The 11265-nt window shown below is 43.6% G+C and overlaps 1 long non-coding RNA gene and 2 other non-coding genes across 3 annotated transcripts; all 3 read left to right on the top strand.

The window, feature by feature from the left end:
- Window positions 1-3629: 3629 nt before the first annotated feature.
- Window positions 3630-3793, top strand: LOC119434523 (U1 spliceosomal RNA). Its single transcript, XR_005188621.1, has one exon. It is a non-coding gene; the product is annotated as a U1 spliceosomal RNA (small nuclear RNA).
- Window positions 3794-4931: 1138 nt separating this feature from the next.
- LOC125941708 (uncharacterized) lies at window positions 4932-9282 on the top strand. Its single transcript, XR_007464564.1, has 3 exons — window positions 4932-6718; window positions 8462-8572; window positions 8688-9282. It is a non-coding gene; the product is annotated as an uncharacterized LOC125941708 (long non-coding RNA).
- Window positions 5775-5938, top strand: LOC119434524 (U1 spliceosomal RNA). Its single transcript, XR_005188622.1, has one exon. It is a non-coding gene; the product is annotated as a U1 spliceosomal RNA (small nuclear RNA).
- Window positions 9283-11265: the final 1983 nt, after the last annotated feature.

The following is an 11265-nucleotide window of genomic DNA, read 5'->3' on the forward strand; positions in this document are numbered from 1 at the left end:
CCCTTACTGAATCCAAAGAAAGAGTAACATGCCCCTGGCAGTACATATTGCGCGTGCAGCTTTGTTGTCTTGTACGCTCGGACTTTGAGAACCGTGGTGTGGTAGAATGTGGTTGTTGGTGCATTTTCGATTTTAGCATATGCAAAGCCTGCTAGTTTGTTGCTATTGTTCATCGAAAAGAACTTCTAATGAGTTTAATTTGCATCCAATTCGAAATCCAGATAGGGACACATGTTTGAGAAGCAAGTTTCGCTCCTGGTGGGGTTTTGTTTAAATGCTTACTCCATGACAAGCAATCGTTTGAAATCTAGCATGGCTTGAACTTGCGCTCAAGGAAAAAAAAAAAAAAAAAGCATAACCTTGAGTGGCACTTGGGGGAGGGATGGATTGTTTAGAAAGCCTCCAGATAAAAATTTGCATGGTTAGACATAAATTTGCATAACAATGTCTGTTGCGGTGTCTTAGGCACCAAGCAGGACAAGGGAGCTAGCTACTCAACTGACAGACTACTAAAGACACAGTAATGCAAGATTTTGAGTGAATGTTATTGTCATGTTAGGAAAGACGGAGTTTGATGAGTTCAAACTTGTTTGCCATTCGAAACTTAGACACGGAAAACAAAAATTTGGGAGGAAAATTTCGCGTCCAGGTGTTGTATTCAGATGCTTAACTCCATGTGTAAGAGGAAGCTTTGACTCGGGCCCAACTCCCATGCCGCCTATTCAAATACATGTAAAACGCAGAGATGCTTTTTTGAGACAAGAACTGGGCCGATTTTAATAAAATTTGCTGCATTTGAGAGAGAAAGGAGGACGCGGAGAAATAACTTGTATTCAGAACCATATCAGAATGGCGCGTTAAAATCTAGCGACTGTTAGAAGCGGAATTTTGATTTCGGGCCAAATTTTTTAAAACGAATTTTCAAAAATTGGTGTGCGTGTGTGAAAAAAAAAAAAGAAGCACTAAGTTTACACGTTCGTAGCTCTGCAAGAACAGATGTCGTAGTTCTGTAACTACATTCCTCAGAGCATCCAAAGCGGACAAATTTGATTTATAAATTTATACCTGACCGAAATTTGTTACATTGATTACATGGGTCTTGCAGAAGTCCCACTCGCATATCAGTGGCCTATTTGAGAGCCATGCATAATACTACTGTGTTTTAAACGTTTTCGTTTTTGATCAAGAAATACTAAAAACAAAATTCACGACATATATCTGCGCCCTGCAGTCGGTATGTTTCGACACCGAGCAAAATTGTATCTCCGTTCCTACATATTTTGATAGCATCAGATGTTAAGAAATGCTGAAGTTGATGGGTTGTTTACTGTTTACGGGTAGTTTACCACTAATGTTTTTTCCTACGGGAGGGGTGAACCGTTATAAATTCTTTTACTGATTCAGGTCGTGCTGAGATATCTTTCTTTACATGTGACTCGCGAGAATCTTCTTTGACCTTATTCACGATTTGAAGGTGTAGCAAACACACCACTTAGTTTTCACGAGCTGAAAGGCGAATTCTTGCAACGATCGCTTGATACCGTCGAAGGAATTCAGTGACCCCTTTGCGTAGCACCTTCGGGGCCTCTGTTGATGCCATATCAGCAGAGTAACCAGTCAGGCTTGTTGGTTGAACATTGTAGAAGGCTACAGCGCTGAATAGGCGAAGACAAGAGAGACACACAAAGTTCTTACACAGACACAGCGCTGTGTCTTACGAACTTAATAGATATACACATAACACTGTCCGTAGTATACGTACATGATACGCGAATGCAAGATTATCGTAGTTGTCATGTGAGAAAAATGATGGTTACTCGACAACTGCATTCAAAACAGATTTTGCGATCGCGGCGTGCAAACGCGTTTGAGAATTTTCATATTTCGCGCGCTTTCTTCACGACACCGGGAAACAGATTGTTGCGAAATAGGTACGAGTTTTAACATGGCTGAATCGGACTGACGTTTCGTGGAGCGCATTTGCTCACCGGAATCTTCTTTCCTCTATATTTTACGACTTGTGGAGTTTATTGATTAATCTGGACTGATTATGCACTAGAATGTAAAAAAAATTAAAAAAATAAAATTGCGCGATCTAGCCAAGGAGGATTAAAAAAATCATTTTTTAAAATCCTCCTTGGATCTAGCTGCTCCACAGAGTGGTCGACAATGACCATTTAATTGCGTCTTCCAACAGCGTGCTCGGCTATGTTTAAGCCTTGGCTAACGTTTAGCTTATACACCTTGTAGACATGCAGGAAAGTCACCGATCTACGTTGGTGAGGACGCAACACTCCCGACAGGCCGAATTCCGGAGGCACTGCAATTAAATTAGGCCTGGGTCGGCTGACACCTTGCACGCGACATTTGTCCCCGCAAAGCTCGTTTTAATGCGACAGGTACACCAAGAAAGCGTGGCGTTCAATATCACGTGCTTTTCGCGTGGTGCCGTTGTGTCAGTGTTGGACTACGGGGGTCAGCAGGCTGCCGCCACAGAGGCGCCTTTGGATTATGGCAGTTCAATTCGTACGACATGATGCTGCGCGCGCAAACCTGTCCTAACGGTGATTATCGGGCACCGTATCTTCCAATCGCCGCTATTGCAGTTGTGCGGTTCGGTCTTCCGTTGGGAGAATACTGAGACGTTGTAGAGGAGCGAGGCGGATCTTTTGAGCCGATCTTTTCGAAGAACTTGTGAGCCATGGTCCAATGTAAAGTGAGCGGCAGTTGTTTTAGAGAGGAAGCCGTGCCGAGCCGTTCTGCCTGAGCTTCTGTGTGCGACATCGGCAGTTTTCGGTCAGTTCTCGACCACGTCCGTTGGAGTTCCAGTCAGCTCGGCTCGGACTCGGCTGCCGTTCCGTTTCTGTCCTCTGCCGTCGCTCTCACCCAGCTCCTCTCCCCCGGAGCTCGATCCGCTCAGCTCACAGGGGCGAGGTCGCGCAAGCAGCTCGCATTCCGAACGTTCGCTTGCGCGCTAGTTTCGCCAGCGCCGTACTTTCGTCTGAAAATCGAGGCGGGAGTGAACGCCACTTACTCAGTGCCGTATCAGTTACAGTTTAAGAAGCATTTTATCGCCAATATCAGAAAAGAAAGGCTCTGTAATATTAAAACTTGACGCCTTTATAAGAATGAGAAATTATTAAATAGTCACCAAGCATAGTCAGAATGCCGATAACAAGCTTATTCTAGTAACGCATATATCATCTCTATTTAAAGCCACATAACTATTATAGAGTTGTCTAGTACACTCTGTTATAGACTATGCATACGACAGGTTACATATTTAAGTGAACCAGTTCACTTCAGTGAGCCGTCTTGCCCGTCGATCTCTACCATGGTGTGGTAAGTGGCTCCGCCACCAGTCAACGACACGAAGCTTGACGGGGTTGCCGTCGTCGCTCACGTTCCGTTTTGAGCAACTAAATAAGGCATGCCGATTGTTCTCTGCATCTTTAGACGATTTGCAATAAAAGGACCGAGGGAGAGATCAAAAGCCTCCTTACTTTTGCCAACGTAGTGTGCAAACTCTTGAGTGAATTGCGTTAATTTTTGCCCGGCAACTCGTCCCGAACCGGAGCAAGATGGCGGGCGCTGCGGAGTGTGGAGGCCGTGCGAGACCGTCCTTAAGCATACTTACCTGGTGCCGGGATTACCGTGATCAGCTAGGCGGTGTCCCCAGGGAGAGGCGCGGGCATTGCACTGCGCTCGTGCTGACCCCTGCCACTACCCCAAACTGGGGCAGATGGGGCATGCAATTTTTGGTAGTGGGGGACTGCGTTCGCGCTATCCCCCTCCATACTGAATCCAAAGAAAGAAATGCATATTGTCTGTGCTAATCAGAGCAAGACCACCTGCTGAAACGCTTTAAAGCTCTTTCTTGTGTGCCTCACCTAGGCCTTCCTACATGACTAATTGTCATTCTTCCTGACAGTTGGTTTCGTCACAACTTTCAAAGGCCACATGAATTGGGTTTGGGATGTTCATATTTTATATTAATTGGCGCTGTCAAAGCCAAGCTCAGGCAGTTGTAGTGAAGCCAACTTTACTAAAATGAAACACATTTTATGTGTGTTCTGTAAATAAATATATTATTCCGAGTGTACTTCGGACAATTATTTAATATGCCGATTCAATCAATCACTTAAGAAAATGGGCATTTTGGAAATGTATTTGTAAATATAACTCGGGGAGTGTAAAGGATTAAAGATATGTGAGCTCAGAGCAAAAGCGTTTAGCTGCAACCCAAAACATTAGTTGCCTTACTTCATTGTCAACCTCAGGCACTAAAACAATATATTTTATGGTTTCACACCTACTTCCCTACAAAGGTGGATAGAATTCATGCCTGTTTCGTATAGCACAGCATTCCTAACGCAGAACTAAATAAATTAGTATTAACTGGTAACCTAAAGAAACCAAGCTTGTAAACCTTCACTAGCTCACGAGCAGGTAGTTTAACGCCCAGGCGGCTCATAACACAGTATGCTGTGTCAAGAATATTAGTCGAAAAAAGGTGGTGACCGTCGTGTGCAGTGCCTCGGGGTAATTAATGCATGCAGCAGTACAACAATACCTGTTTTAGCTCATGCCACATCAACTGATTAATCGCAATTAAATCATTAATTGCAGAATTTGAGGGTAAGAATTCCCCACACAAAGCACTACTGGTAATAAAATCACCTCCAGCGAGTGTCGAATGGATGCCGCAGTGCTATAGTTGACTTGCCAGGGGGAAGGGGGGGGGGGGGGGGCGAGCCTCTCCTCAAACTATGGAAGGGGTGTCGCCCCCTCCCCCCGACTTTAAACACTGCATGCTTATGAAGACTGCGCGTGCAAGTCGTATGAACTCGTACTTTGCGTCACTTTTATTAGACATTTATAAAATACATTATATAAATACATTATATGTTATATATTAAAAGTGACGTACTTTACGTCACTTTTATTAGACATTTATATGGTTTAACGTTAGCGTATTAACGGGGTTAAGGGAAATAGCGTTACCGTTCCGCAAACGAACTTTAGTATGTTGCGTAGTTCTAGTATGTAGCGTAGTTCACGTGCGGGAAGCCATTTCATGACGCTTTGAATTTCGCATACATCGTACTCCTGATTGATTCTGTCTGTGTGTGCGTCCGGAAAGTGGGAGAGGCGGCGCAATGGGAGCGAGGGGCGCGTTGTTATTTGTACTTTCGATGTGCGTCGATCTGCGGCGAAACAGTACAAGCTGTCTGCCATAGCATAGCCTCAGAAATCCTCTGATCTCAGAGGCCATATGCCGTCGTCGTGCCTATTTCCTAACATCACCGATAGGTGGCGCTGGCGTCTCAGTTTTTCTTTCTTTCTTTTTTCTGTTATGCTTGGTCGCGTTCGAAACGAGAAGCGACCTCGAAAAGTCAAGATTATTCATTTGTCGTCGAAGCGGCCTGAAAATAAGCGAAAGCCGTTTACACAGCCCTCTTGCCCATCGATCTCTACCATGGTGTGGTAAGTGGCTCCGCCACTAGTCAACGACACGAAGCTTGACGGGGTTGCCGTCGGCGCAAACGTTCCATTTTGAGCAACTAAATAAGGCGTACCGATTATTCTCTGCATCATTAAACGAGTTGCAGTAAAAGGACCGAGGGAGAGGTCAAAGGCCTTCCTACATTTGCCAAAGTAATGACCAAAATGCTCGAGGGAACGGCGTAATGTTTGTTCGACGACTCGTCCCGAACCGGAGTGAGGTGGCGGTCTCCGCGGAGTCGGGAGGCCGTTCGAGACCGTCTCTAAGCATACTTACCTGGTGCCGGGATTACCGTGATCAGCTAGGCGGTGTCCCCAGGGAGAGGCGCGGGCATTGCACTGCGCTCGTGCTGACCCCTGCCACTACCCCAAACTGGGGCAGATGGGGCATGCAATTTTTGGTAGTGGGGGACTGCGTTCGCGCTATCCCCCTCCATTCTCAAAACGCAAAATCAGATCTCAAAATCGTGTACATTGCAGAGGTGTGTTGCAGTTATCTTGTTGGTCGTTGGAATATATTGTAGATAGTGCCCGCTCGAGGTTTCTCGATTCAGGTTGTTGGGGCGAGGCCCTGCACACTTTGCATTTGCAGCTACCAGGGCGCGTTCCAGCATGACGCGCGCAAGTGGAGCTATTGTAATTTTGTTGCATACCTTAATTTGTATTCTTTCTGCCAGGGGCTCTCACCGTGGCTAAATATTTGATCCAGAAATGTACATATAACGAGAAACATAGTTAACATGTCATGTTTTTGCAAAATAAGCAGACCATTGTTTTTATTGGACTTCTGTTATTAAAATCTGTGCTTTATTACTTTCACTGACGTGTGATAAGCAGCAGCCCACTGGTATCGACTGCAGTCCGTGCTGTTTATCGATTCAAATTTTACGGTGGTAATATTTGCGAATGGGGTGGTCGTTTCCTATGAGCAGCATCACGCAGGTTCATTTTAATTAGATTCCAATAATATCTCAGCCACATTATGCGTCCAACATTCAATAGCCACCACCAAGCGAACTTGTTTATATCAGCTGCGGCGTTTCACTCGACTGCATGTGTTCAATATTGCACTAGTGATCTGCCACGTAATGACGTGTTGCTTGATAAAAAAATGTGCTAGCTAGCGCAAAAATTCATCGCTGAAACCGAACAGTTTGCTTGAAGTCTACCCACGAAAGCGGATTGACCTTGCAGCCTCTGGGCGTATGCACTGGTGAGTAAAAAAGCAGTGCTTCGCATTTTTAACTTTGAATTTCTTTGCATGCGAGGTAAATAAAACAGGTTCCTGTGGTCATTTCTTAAAAGTGGGAATTAATAATAATTATGTAGTTATTGCTTTTCAAAGGCAATTCACATGAGGCTTTTGTTATTTTGACACATTTCTAAAATTCCTAACATGGAGTACAGCATAAATAATAGTTTTGGCTGTTTCTGCATAAATGAAACACTGCGATAAATTCACTGCACATTAGTCGTAAATGTACTTCTGGTGATACAATTAGATTAATTGCATTTGAGACATAATAAGATGACTGTGTTTATTACTAGTATCTTGTCAGAAACAGTTCTCATCTGATTGAGGCTTGACTAAGCACAGCCCACACAAGGACACCATTGAAAGAAATGCACACTCAAAACAGTGTTGGGTGGTGTGTGTGTCAGTGATGTGATTCCTGCTCCAATTGCTCCATAAGGCCAATCCTGCTGCATCCTGATACATTTTCGATAATGTGTTCCATAGCTGCTCCAAAAGGTGTTTTCTGCTGTTTTAAAAACCAACTAATCTAACCGGCGACATCATTCATCACACGCACTCGTCATGTGTGCACAATGGAGGAAGCGAAAGAAGGGTGCGAGAGTAGGGCTGCTACGAACTTGAAATGTGGTGGCTCCGGCCATGGCTGAAAGGGCGCTTTCAAAACTAAAAGGTGAGAGCACACAACTTTCATAATGAACGTTATATGGAAGAGCGTGAAGCAACAAAACGACAGACACCGACCAAAATAAAAGCTAAAAAATAATAAAAACTGAGTAAAAGACGTTTCGGCTTCGCTACGGAAGCCTTGTTCACAATGGGCTCGTCTGGTCGGGATGAAACATGAAGCAACAAAACGACAGACACCAGACGGGCTTCCGTCGAACCCTCGATTTCATATATGGAAAAGCGTTCTGCTGGTACAGCAAAGCCTTTTCACGATGTGGCTTTGCTTTGCTTGAAAGCCACATCGTGAAAAGGCTTTGCTGTGGTTTGGTCAAGGGGATGCATGGTGTCATAAAATTTTGTTAAATGGGGGAAGTTGTTGCACATGCTACTGAGCTTGTTTCTCTTTGTTGCACTGCTTCCATTTTGCTGTTTTTGGCTGGTGTAGCTTAGCGGGCGAGCATTGCGCACTCCTAACGCTCTACCGTAGTCCAGTTCCCCAAATTTCCGTCTCTATGGGCGCTTCTACAGTTCCCGCCATTTTAGCACCCAGCCTCTTGCAAATTGGAAAGCTAAAGTAGAGATTAGTCATACCATTGTGGTGCTGTAGTGGTCGCACTATCGTCATCACAGCTTCATCATGTAATTTGGTCGTCATTACGTAGCCATGCATGGGATTTGCATGTTTTAGTGCCACAACTTTATGTTGAGCTAAATAATTCTTGTAAAAATGTGCTTGTTTCCCATTGGGCTCCCTCCTTCTGTAATCTATCTTGCGTCTCTCAAAGGCAATTTTTCCACTTGAAAATATGCATTAAAATGCTCCAAAAGCTCTTTTTTCTGCTCCAAAACGCACTTTTCGCTGCTCCAAGAAGCTGCTCCAAAACGGCCTCGGCCAATCACATCACTGGTGTGTGCGTGTACTTTTCTGTCATGGAGCGTTTTGTGCCCTGTTCTTAGTCAGACATGAATCCCAAACTCACCCACACTTCTACCATATATAGTAATTGAGGCTCTTTTTTCTTTCGACTCCAGTCTCCAAGATGCTGCCCTTCACCCCTTTGGACTCTATTGTGTCTAGACGTACAAGTCAACAGGGATTGTGCCACCACTGGAAGTAACACCAAGGGCCAGAATCCTCACAGTGTATGTTTCTGAACACTTCAACTAGAACCGTGATTTGTTCGTTTATTGGACTAACTTTTTTTTCCACCATTTATTGCTTGCATGTTTGTCATGGCTTCATCATTTCTATTTTCAGGAAGATGGACAAAAGAGAGATTAGCTGCCCATGCCAAGTGATAAGAAGCTGAACGGTCACCATAATGACAACAGGTCCTCTTGAACTATGCGGCTCACCATGAAATGTTTGCAAGTTTACCAGAGAGAGGTGTGCGAGCCCTATCAGGAAAGCAGCAGTCTACAGTTTTGTATCATATGAGCGTTCCGCTCACAAGTTTACTTGATTTTAAGATCATTTTATGACAGATGGAGAAATAGCATGATGAGTCCCAACTTGTTTCTTTTCTAGTCATTAGAGAGTTTTAGAATAGGGGCCAAGAAATAACATCGAAGCCACTGTGCATGCGCGAGACTCCAACTGTGTTTAGGTTTTGCATCGGGCACGTTATTTCACCGATTTAGCGGGAGCCCCAAAAGCTGCCCTAAAACGTTTGCGTCAACAAACATTGCGACTCCCATCGAAGCAACAGCTCTAACCTAGCACCAAATTGGGCTTGATTTATGGTAACGCGTGAAGCTCGTAAGCTAGGAGAAAAGTGACCTAGCACCAAATTGGGCTTGATTTATGGTAACGCGTGAAGTTCGTAAGCTAAGAGAAAAGTGAATGTGGTTACCACTTTCTCTCAACTATAATGTATGTAATGAAGACTGATTCATTACGTGCCGCTGATTCCGCATTCTATTGCCGATTTCATGGCTTGTAGGCCTAACACGGATTTTTATTTTATTTGGGAATACTGTAGCCCTCACTTGAAGGCCATTACAGGAGAGGAATTGTCAAAGAAAACATAAATATAAATATCATCACTGACAATACAACAACATAAAGCACTGTAAAACACAAATTACAGGGAAAATGAACTATAGGTATACACGTGTAAGGACTGTAGATATGCAAGAAATAACAGAAAGCATGATCAATTCTTACGTATCCCGTTGCCTGTAATACAATTCTAGTTGTGTATAAAACTCTTTAACATTTTGAGCTGTTACACTGCAGTCCGGAAGGCCATTCCATATGTCAATACATGAGGGAAAGAACGAGTGTTGGAAACCATCAAGGCGTGTTTTATAAGGTTGTATACTGGCACTGTGGTTTAAACGCGCACTGTGTTTTAGAGGGGGACGAATGTACGTTTCTTTGTTTATTTTTATTTGATTTCTGGTGATCTGGAAAAACAATTTCATTCGTTGTTTTTCTCGACATGTTTCTAGCAGTTCCAAGTCGCAACATTTCAACATGTCTGTTACAGAATCGGTTCTCCGATAACGCGAACAAACAAAACGCACAGCAGTTCTCTGAATTTTTTCAAGTTTATCTCGCAAGTACAGTTGATGAGGGCTCCAAACGGAGGAGGCGTACTCCAAAACCGGGCGAACAAATGTTTTGTACGCAATTAACTTTAAGCTTTTTGGTGCATGCTGCAACTTTTTTCTCAAGAAGCACAATTTTCGGTAAGCCCTAGAGCAGACCTCCTCCACCTGGGGGCGCCAGCACAGATCATGATGAATGATCACCCCTAAATATTTAAAGCTACGTACATTGAGCAAAGGGTTGTCACCAATTTTATATTCAAAGGAAAGCGCGGTTTTCTTTCTTGTTATATGAGCAAACGTCGATTTTGAGGTAATTTATTTCCATTTCCCATTTTATGCACCAGTCATATAAACCTTGGAGGCATCGGTTAATTTTCCTTTGATCGGTTTGATCTGCCATGGTGGAATATATTAAGCAATCGTCGGTAAAAAGTTTTGTTTTAACAGGTGATTCAAAAACACTGGGAATATCATTGATGTAAATCAAGAACAATAGCGGCCCCAATACTGATTCTTGTGGAACCCCAGATAAGACTTCTAGTGAATGAGACAAGCAGTTTTCAATGCGGACGGATTGCACACGACCACTCAAATAGGCTGCAATCCAGTTCACAATGTCTAGATCAATACCTGCATTCTGAATTTTAAAAATCAATTTACAATGCGGTACCTTATCAAAGGCCTGCGCAAAATCTATGCAGATGACGTCAATTTGTTCTTGCGCATCCAAAGCTAGATAAAAGTCATGAACCGTCTCAATGAGTTGCGAAACAGTGGATAAACCGCTTCGGAATCCATGTTGTGACAAAGAAAAGAAGTTATTCGCCTCAAGGAAACGAATGATATGCTTGGCTATTGCGTGTTCTATAAGCTTACAACTCACAGAAGTGAGCGATATTGGACGATAGTTGTTAACTTGACTTACAACTTGACTTACAACTTGACTTACAATCCGCCACCACAGGGCGGATTAACTTGGCTGGTGAACGCATGTGAAGCTGGTTACTCAAAACTAAGCTCAACAAGTTGCTTGCTGCTAATAGAATAATTTCTAAATTGTAATTAAATGCAAAAACACCAAACTCTAAATTACTCTTCTTATCATACAATTGTATATTTTATTTAAATATTTATAATAGCTTCTCGTTGACGCCGTAGTGGCGCTGCAAGTGCAAGACGCTATCTGCAAACACAAAGCCCTTTTCTAAAACTCTTCACTCCTGCATGCTCCAACGCTAACACCCGCAAAGCTCTTTGGGGCCTCAAACTACAGGGGCCCC

The sequence above is a fragment of the Dermacentor silvarum genome, unplaced genomic scaffold, assembly GCF_013339745.2.
Source record: "Dermacentor silvarum isolate Dsil-2018 unplaced genomic scaffold, BIME_Dsil_1.4 Seq119, whole genome shotgun sequence".
NCBI lineage: Eukaryota > Metazoa > Arthropoda > Arachnida > Ixodida > Ixodidae > Dermacentor > Dermacentor silvarum.